The following is a 9456-nucleotide window of genomic DNA, read 5'->3' on the forward strand; positions in this document are numbered from 1 at the left end:
GGTTGAAATCATTTTTACTGGATGCCTGGGTGGCTCAGTCGGTTAGGTGTCTGCCTTCAGCTCAGATCGTGATCCCAGGGTCCTGGGATCAAGTCCTGCATTGGTCTTGCTCAGTGGGGAGCCTGCTTCTCCCTCTGCCTCCCCGTTTATACTCTCTCTCTCTCTCCCTCTCTCTCTCTAACAAATAAACAAAATGATCTTTTTAAAAAATAAGTCATTTTTAATATATTGATTAATTGTAAGTTGCTATAAAATTATTTTATTATATATGACCATGTTTATAAATTGTATTCATAATGAAGCAGTTGGGGCAAAATGTTAATGGGTGGAGGTGTGTAAGAATTCTTTTCTACTGCTTTTGCAAGCTTTCTATAAGTTTAAAACTATCAAAAAATAAAAGTTACATAGATTGCATTGACAATGTGATGTTTCATCTGTGGCTTATTTAGTCATTCCAGAAACATTCATTTGTGTCCATTAGTGTGCTGGGCATTGATTTCCCTTTAGCTCTGGCCAACTTTTTATTCTACTTGATAAACTGGGAGAGTTTAAGAAACTTAGATTCAGGTATTTGAGTGGTTTTCCCTGGGAAGAATCGTGTAATTGGTTATAGAATGGAGTGGCAATGAGAGCTTGGCTCTAAAATCAAGCCTAATTAGATATAGATTTGGTTTTAAACCTGAGAAAGTTTAGGTCATGGTTCATTGACTAAAATGGCAATAAATGCAGGTGATCCAGGCCTCCCTTCAGTATCTAAGAGTTTCCTCACCTTATGTGTTCAGCTATTTCAATATATTTATAAAAGTCTTATGAAAGCCTGGAGCTTGGGGATGCATCTTGGAAGATTCTTACTTAATAAATATATAATTTTCTTGTCAATGTTGAAAATCCTGTCTCCGTTAAACTAGAGAATTTTCTAGGCCAGTCACCCTGTGAGGTGGGCTTTGAAATTGATGGACCAGAATTTATATCTATATATTTATATATAATTCTGCCCTTACCAGCTCTTCATCAAGTTATTTCACTTCTGTGTTCAGTTTTGTGATGGTGAAATGGGAATAAATACACTGCCCTTGCAAGTTTGTCTTGAAGAATGAATTTAAAATTTAACGTGAGGGCTAGGCCCTGCGCTGGCCCATAATAAGGGCCCTGCAAATGGAAGCACCATCCTGGGCTGGGGACCTTCCTGTCCTAGAGAGGGCTGGGCTTCTAGCCACACTGACACGGTTTGGAATCCAGGTTCTGAGGCGTGTAGGTTATTGTGAGCTCGGCTGACTGCTTGACCTGGACTTTAGTTGTCTCATTGGTAAAATGGAGATAATAATCTCTAACCCTCAAGGTAGTTGTGAGGAACAAAATAAATGCTAAGGAAATGGTGGTTGGATTTTTTAACATCATAATCATTATAATCCAAATAATACATGATGCGAGAGTAAAAAATAAAATAAATTTAAAGGCAAATGTCTTCCAGACTTTTTTTTTTTTAAAGTGGTCTCCATGCCTATTGGAGCCCAGTGCAGGGCTTGAACTCATGACCCTGAGATCAAGACCTGAGCTCTTACCAAGAGTCGGTCGCTTAACTGACTGAGCCACCCAGGCGCCCCTCTAGACGTACTTTTAAGAGGGGAAAAAGATATCAGAAAATAATCTGTAAAGGAAGACTCAGTGAATGAACAGACATGAATGTATGCGGACAACAACTGGTACAAGAAGAGAAATGTGCTGTATGCATATTATTTCTGTAAGAGAATGGTGACACTGGAAATGGTCTCCACATCTCATGTGTGGCACTGTGTTCAGTCATCTCTACCATTTTAGTAGATTTTATTTTGCCACATGTACTTACTCTCAGCTTTGGATTTCTGAGAAGACTTTTCTGCTAGTAGTTATGCAAACATGAATAGAATGGAAAGAGCGGGATGGGGTCCTTCTGCCATGCTGGATGCAAAGCACATTCCAGAGCGTGTGAGATGAAGCAAAGTCTGTTCACTGGATTCCATCTTCTCATTTGAGAACCAGGAGGACAATAAAAATGGTAATTTCCTCATTCACATTCACTGTAACTCTTCTTATTTCTTTTTCTTACTTGACTTTTCATTGTGAGAGGTTTTCAAACCATGGGAAGTCACTTGGAAAATAAATAGGAAGATTGTTTTCTCTGTTGGAATGAAAGTGAACTGGTGCACAGGAGAAATAAAGCTGAGTTTCCCATGCATTCCCAAAGTGACAGGGACCTGAGACAGAATCGTCCCCTGGGCTCTCGGGAAACTTATTCCCAACTTGGTAAGATTTAGGGAGAAAAACAAGTAGGCGTTATTTGTGCATGAAAATCAAAGCATTTCAAAATCTTTCCAGGCTTCTTGTTTTGTAATAGACTTATCAGAGGGTATCAACCACTTGATGGTTGATAGTGTATAAGACCCTAAAAATCACAGGCAAAACCAGTATTAAGACACATCTATGTTCTGACTGTAAAACCTGTTTAACTTAAGAATTTATTCATTCATTTCCCGAGCATTTATTATTTATTTAGCAAGCATATTACTGAGCATTTATTACCAAGCATTTATTATCTGAGCAGCAGGCACTGTCCTTGTCCCTGGGAGTATTGCAATGAAAAAAGGCAGACAAGTCTCTGCTCTCATGGACTGTCCGTTGTAGGGGTGTTGTCAAAAACCGACCTCTGTGCTTCAGGGCCAAAAAAGAACTCAAAGACAGAGTTTGGGATGAAGAGGAACAAGAGCTTTATTGCTTTGCCGGGCAAAGGAGGCTGCAGCAGGCTATGGGCTTCAAAAACTGTAAGCCTCCCACCCCCACCTGCAGGAAGGGTCTGGGGGGGTTTGTAGGGAGATAAAGGATCTAGCTGGTCTAGATACAGGAATTGTGTGAGCGTCCAGCCTCGTGAGTCCTATTAATTCTTCTCAGGGTGGGTTCCTGAAACAAAAGGCTAAGAAGGGAGGAGAGGAGGTTTGTGGAAGAGAGGAAATAGGTCACTTTATTTTTTATTCATTTATTTTTAAAATTATTATTTATTTATTTTAAAAATTATGTTTTTTATTTGACACAGAGAATGAGCTGCGGGGAAAGGCAGAGGGAGAGGGGGAAGCAGGCTCCCATCTGAGCTGGGAGCCCGATGCAGGGCTTGATGCCAGGACCCTGGGATCATGACCTGAGCTGATGGCAGACACTTAATGACTGAGCCACCCAGACACCCCTATTTTTATTTTATTTAAAGATTTTATTTATTTAGAGCGAGTGAGCAAGGGGGAAGAGCAGAGATGAGGGAGAGAAACTCTCAAGCCAACTCTATGCAGAGCACAGAGCCTGATGTGGGGCTGAATCCCATCACCCCGAGATCATGAACCGCGCAGACATCAAGAGTCAGATGTGCAACAGACAGAGCCACTCTGGAGGCCCCCCGAAAAAGGTTACTTTAAAATCGAGTTCTGGGGCATCTGGGTGGCTCAGTGGGTTAAGCCTCTGCCTTCAGCTCAGGTCATGATCCCAGGGTCCTGGGATCCCACATCGGGCTCTCTGCTTAGCAGGGAGCCTGCTTCCCTTCCTCTCTCTCTGCCTGCCTCTCTGCCTGCTTGTGAACTCTCTCTGTCAAATAAATAAATAAGAATCTTTAAAAAAAAAAAATCGAGTTCTGCTGAAGCACAAGTGCAGCTATTTTGATTTTTGTTCAACATAATGCTTTTAAGCAGTTTCAGGGGGTGACAGACAATAAGCAAACAGACAAATAAGGCCATTTCAGCAGGTGACAAGACCTATAGGGTTAACGTGACAGTGATGGGGGAGCAATGCGAGATAGGGCTGTCTCGTTCAAAACTTTAGGTTTTGTTTTGAAAGGTTAGGATAAAATACAAATGAAAAAAAGTTTTTCAGTTGAGAAAAGAGTCTTTAAGGCCTTCACTGTGGTTAATCCTTAAGGAAGGAAAAGCACAAGACCAGGTAGTTAGCAAGGTTGGACTCCGGGCTTGGGCTTGTTAGGCCGAGGCTGGGCAACCTGACAAGACATCCTCAAGCCTTGAATAGGGGCCAAATCAGGAATGTGCTTTGCAGAAGGAAGGGTCCTGCATCCCTGTGTCAGGTTTTACCACTACCTCTCCTTCTATCTCAGTAATGGGTCACTGAATCCTGCCATGAAAAAAACGTTTGCAACAGTAATGCATCTCACTGGCCTAGGTCGAGTCCCAGCGTTTACACAGGATTTATTGAGCAACAACTTGTGGCTCATTGTGCTAGGGGCATAGTACAAAGTACAGAGCTGTACAAAGGATGACAGTAACACCGAAGTGACCTAGAGTTCCCGGGAAATGGGATGTCGGGCTCATGGAAATTTCTGGTTGAACACTAGTACTCATTTCCTGTCTCATCATCCATGTGCTAGCAACCCTCTTGTTCTTATTCTGTTAGTGTTACTTACTTAGGCTTTTGTGAAATTTACTGGATCCTGAGAGACAATTCACATATTCGCCACGGTTGGGGTGGACATGATGGGCCGGCCACCCTACCTCCGTATCTGCCCCTTCTCTGCTAATAGAGGTGACTTTGTTTCTAGCCCCAGGGACTGAACTGTAATTGGTTATACTAATTCTGTTCTTTGCCAATGACTGGTCTAGGATGAGGCATGTGACCCATTTCTGGGGAATGAAACACAAGTTGACACTTACTGGGGTGGGAAGGTTTTCCTGCCTAACAAGAAAGAGGAGGATCACCAGCTCTGCTGTTGGGTGAAGTTCAGAAGTTGCTGAGTGGGGATCTGACACTTGGAGCTGCTATAGCCTTTTTGTGAGCTTGAGGAAACACTGGTGACACCGGCGCGTGTCAGAGATGTTGAGCTACTGAGCTAACCCTGCAGTCATCTAACTCCAGTCTTCTTATGAAAAATAAGGCCCTATTTGTGTAATACAGTTGTCGTCAGGTATTCTCATTTTATAACTCAGGTATCCTAACTGATAGAACAGTTGAGGGTGTAGGCTTTGAAATCAGACATAACTTAGTCTCCATTCCAGACTCACCACTAGTAGGCTGTTTGACATTGCATATTAGTTACTGAGACTTTCTGTACCTTAGTTTCTTCATTTTTAAAAATGGGAGGGGGTGCCTGAGTGGTTCAGTCAGTTAAGTGTCTGCCTTCTACTCGGGTCATGATCCCTGAGATTGAGCCCTGAGTCAGGCTCCCTGCTTAGCGGGGAACCTGCTTCTCTTTGTCCCTCTGCCCCTTGCCCCTGCTCATGTTCTCTCCTCTCTCTAATAAATAAAATCCTTTTAAAAAATGGAGTAATATGGGGCGCCTTGGTGTCTCAGTGGGTTGAGTCTAACTCTTGGTTTCAGCCCAGGTAGTGATCTCTGAGTCGTGGGACCAAGACCAGCACGGAGTCTGCTTGGGATTGTCTCTTCCCTCCTCCCTCTACCCCTCTCTCCCCACCCCTGCCCTCCTATCCACCCTGGCTCACATGCTTTCTAAATAAATAAATAAATAAAATCTTTTGAAAAATAAAAATCGGAGTAATCAAATAATAGTACTAGTGAGGACTAAATTAGATGATGCCTAGATATTGATAGCACACAATAACTATTCAACAAATGTTGGCTATTATAATTATCATTTCCTCTGTGTTAGGTCATCAAAGAAAGCCTAGGCAGGTGGGCAGAAAGGGAACTCGCTCAGGCACTGGGTGGTGGTTGGGAATAGTATCAGCCAGGGTTGCTGTTGGGAGGGAGGAGCCAGCAATGGCACCTAGAAGAGGAGAGGTAAACACCTTGATTCCTTCCCAAAGCTTTAAGCTCATCACCCTCCCCGGTCATCCCGAAGGTACAATTATAGAAAGTGTGGGTCAAGTCACAGAGGTCATATTTGGCCAGCAGATAATTTTGTTGGCACAAATAGTGATTTGAAAAGTTGAATTACTTGCCAACAAGGGAACATTCCATGTGAAATATAGATCTAGCTATCTCTGATCTTGTAATGATACAAGAAGAGAAAGCCACTGTTTAATCCAATCATAGGTATTCTTACTTTGTACTCAGAGGCATTCAAACAGATGCAGGCTTGAGCTTGGAGGTCAGACACAGCTGGGCCTTGGAGCGGGTAGGGTGGATGCTGAGGTTTTCTCTCAGCGGAGGGCCTCCTGGTTGTCCCTCGCCTGCGCTTGAATGTCTTCAGTAAGGAAGGTGGTGGAGGCCTGACTGGTCCAGCTGAGTGAAGGAAGAACCCTGCTCTTTTATCATGGGAAGCCAGCCCAAGCCGGGTGATTGGAGTGCTTCCCCACCCATGTTTTTGATGGCTTGAACAAAAAGATTTTTAGCTCATTGAACTTGCAAATACAACGAACTAGATTTTCCCTTGTTAAAGATCCAAATTTTGTGTGTGTGTATGAGTGTGCACACACACGAAGGCCCCAGCGGTGGCTATGAGCTCATGCTCTGATATGGAACCTCCAATATGCAAATATAGCTCTAAATCGTACTGAACCTGGACAGATCACTTAACCGCCACACTTCTGTTTCCTTATCTTTAAGACGGGGTTAATAGTAATTTATGATCTCATAGGATTGTGAGGTTTAACTAAGAGGTGGGGAGTACGATGCCTAGGATGGGCGAGTAGTAAATGCTGGCTTACGAGGTTGCCCTGGATGGAAGGATCAGGCCTAGGGGAGATCAATTGTTTCTTGCCAAAAGAAAAAACAATTCAAGTCTTTGCTAAGGGAAAATAATCATCAGCTTCTGTGACCTGAATTGAAGGAAAAACATTCAGGCAGAAAGCCCAAGAAGTTTCTAATTCCCTTTTCTTGTAAGCCTCTTTCCAAATTTGTTCAAGTAAAAAAAAGTTGAGTAGCAAGAGGCAGACCAGCTGTTGCATGATTGTGCAAAATTCTGCTTCTTCCAGCAGGGGCCTCCTGTGCACAGGAAATGGGGCCGGTGGCGGTTGCTGGCGGTGGGGGCGGCGGGGGGATGTGTGTGTGCGGTGGGCAGCCATAGGCCCGGGCACTGGTTTCCAGGAGGCTTCCCCTGCAGAGGGTGTGGAGAAGAATCTGGGGAAGAAGCTGGGTGCCTGAACAGCCTGCCCTTCCCAATGCTGGAGGCCGGTGCCCTGGAATGGAAGAGTCTTCCAGGAAAGAAAGAAAGAGAAAGTGGGTGGGGGGTGTGGAGGACGGGGGGGGAGAAAGGAGGGTGGAGAAAGAAAAAGGCAGAAAGAAAGAAAGGCAGAGAGAGAAAGAGAAAGGGAATGAGGAAGGAGAGAGAAAGGGTGAGAGGAGGAAGACAGGCAGGCAGAGAAGGGAGGCAGGGAGAATAAATAGGAGGAGGAAGGGAGGCAGGGAGGCAGAAGGAGGGTGGAGGAGGGATTATGATCTTTAACCCTAATTTAATTAGGATGGGTCATGAAAACTTGGCATAAAGCCTCCAGAAGAGGTGATGGAGGAGAGGGAAGTCAGAAGTGCTCTTACAAGGCGCAGTAACCGGGAGCAGTGGGAAGGGACAGAAACCCCAATTAAGGCGTCATCTGAAGAAAGGCAGGACCTGCTGGTGACAAAGAGGGAGATCTGGAGACTGGCTCAGGAGGCGGCCATGTGGGGCATGTGGGTGACTCGCTGCCCACACATTCTTTCTTGAATCTTTAAATCTGGAGTCTCTTTGCCTTTCAGAACTAAAATGGTCCCTGGCTCATGTAAGTGTGCTTATGTTGATAATCACTCAAAAGGTGCGCTGGGTGAGGTGGGGGAGGGAGTCAGGGCCCAAGGGCAGCTTTGATCTTCCCAGACAAAAACAGGACTATGGGGGCCCAGGGGCGAGCAAACGATTCCTGGGAGGCCTGGGGCCCCTGCGGAGGAGGGGGAGGTGGTCTCAGGTGTGGCAGGAGGGGCACAGCCTAGGACTTTGGGGAGGAGATGCAGTGAGGCTTCCCCTGGCTGTGATTTCTGGCCCTTTGGCTTCTCTGGCCCAGGCTGCCCTTCGGCTGTGAGGCAGGATTCCACATTAACTTGGGGACCCTTGGGAGAATTTGGAGGCCCCGGGTGAATTGTTGGGGGAAGGGGAGGGGGAAGAAAATGCAGGACGGGGCTGAGAAGCAGCTCCCGAGAGTCCCAAAGCAAAGGAGGTGAGAGAGGCTGAAAGGAAGGACGGAGGAGGATAGCCGGTGTGACCCCCTGGCCCCTGGAGGTGGTGGTGGCAGGGGCTGCTCGCAGGGACTGGTGCTGAGCGCAGCCGGCCTGGCCGGATGCTGCTTTTCCCTCTGCTCTGACAGCCTTCAGTGCCTGCACTTGGCCATTTTCCCTGCCCTCTCCTGGGCCTGCCGTTGTGACCTTCTCCTTCCAAGCAGCCGTGGGTTCTGGGAGGGGCTGCAGCGCCAGTCCAAGGAGGGCAGTTAGAGCACTGAAGGCCGAGTCCAGCCCTGTTTCCACTAGACCAGGAACCAACAGGGACATGGGGGCTTTGCTATTTTGTGAAAGAAAGGCGGCAATTAAAACCCCTCCCTGTTTGCTTCCCAGATTGTTAGGAGAATAAACATTTGAAAATATTGTGTAGATCAAAGTTTTAGATTTTGTTTTTGGATTTTTTTTCTCTCCCAAAACTGCAAAAGGAAATTTATTTCAAAAGCCAAAGGGAACATTTACATTTGAACAAAGTGATAAAAAGGTGCCCTATAAAAGAAAAAAAAAAAATCTCTGAAGTTTCTCATTTGGATTTCTGAAACAAAATAATTTGTTGTTGGTTCTTGCCTTAGGAAAGGGAAGGGCAACCGCACAACAGTTTTGAAATGAAAAAACAAAAAAACAAAAAAACAAAAAACAACTTACTGCCTGCGAATAGTCCCAGCAACCCGGTTGTCTATAGTATGCAGCATGAACTCATAACCTCCTCCCATCCTACACACTCCCCTCATGTGCCTGGAGGTTTCATCTGACCATCCCAAGCATCAACCCTGCTTCCTGAGTCCTAAGATGGACCCCCAGGAGAAGGGGTTTCTAGAATTCTGTTTCATTTGCTCTTCTTCTGGTCTGGAGGGATTATTATTCCCCTAAGAACCCACTTCTGCTCCTTTCTTATTCATCCGAGAAATGCCTGTTCTCTGCAGATCACAAGGGAGATAAACTTGCTTGCCTTTCTCCTTTGGGTGGGATCCCAAGGACCATGATGCCTTGAAGACTCTTAATCTTGGCATCAACAAGCCCAAGGTCTGTTGTTAAGGAACTACGGACCCCAGGGGCTGGAGAACAGGAGTCCTCCTTGAGTCAGTGCCAGGGCAACAAGCCCTTGCTGTAATTCTCCCCCATCCTACCTAGTCTAATACACTTGATTATTTCTGAGGATTTCCGAATCCTCAGAGGAACTGTGACTGTCCTTACAGTGCATCTTTCATTCTTAATCCTGGGAAATGGTTTTGCTTTTGGTTACAGCCAGAGTGAGTGAATGTTTGCACACAACTTGGAATTAGAAAGAACCTTCAG

This window comes from Lontra canadensis, unplaced genomic scaffold (genome assembly GCF_010015895.1).
Source record: "Lontra canadensis isolate GAN:19392208 unplaced genomic scaffold, GSC_riverotter_1.0 scaffold1, whole genome shotgun sequence".
NCBI lineage: Eukaryota > Metazoa > Chordata > Mammalia > Carnivora > Mustelidae > Lontra > Lontra canadensis.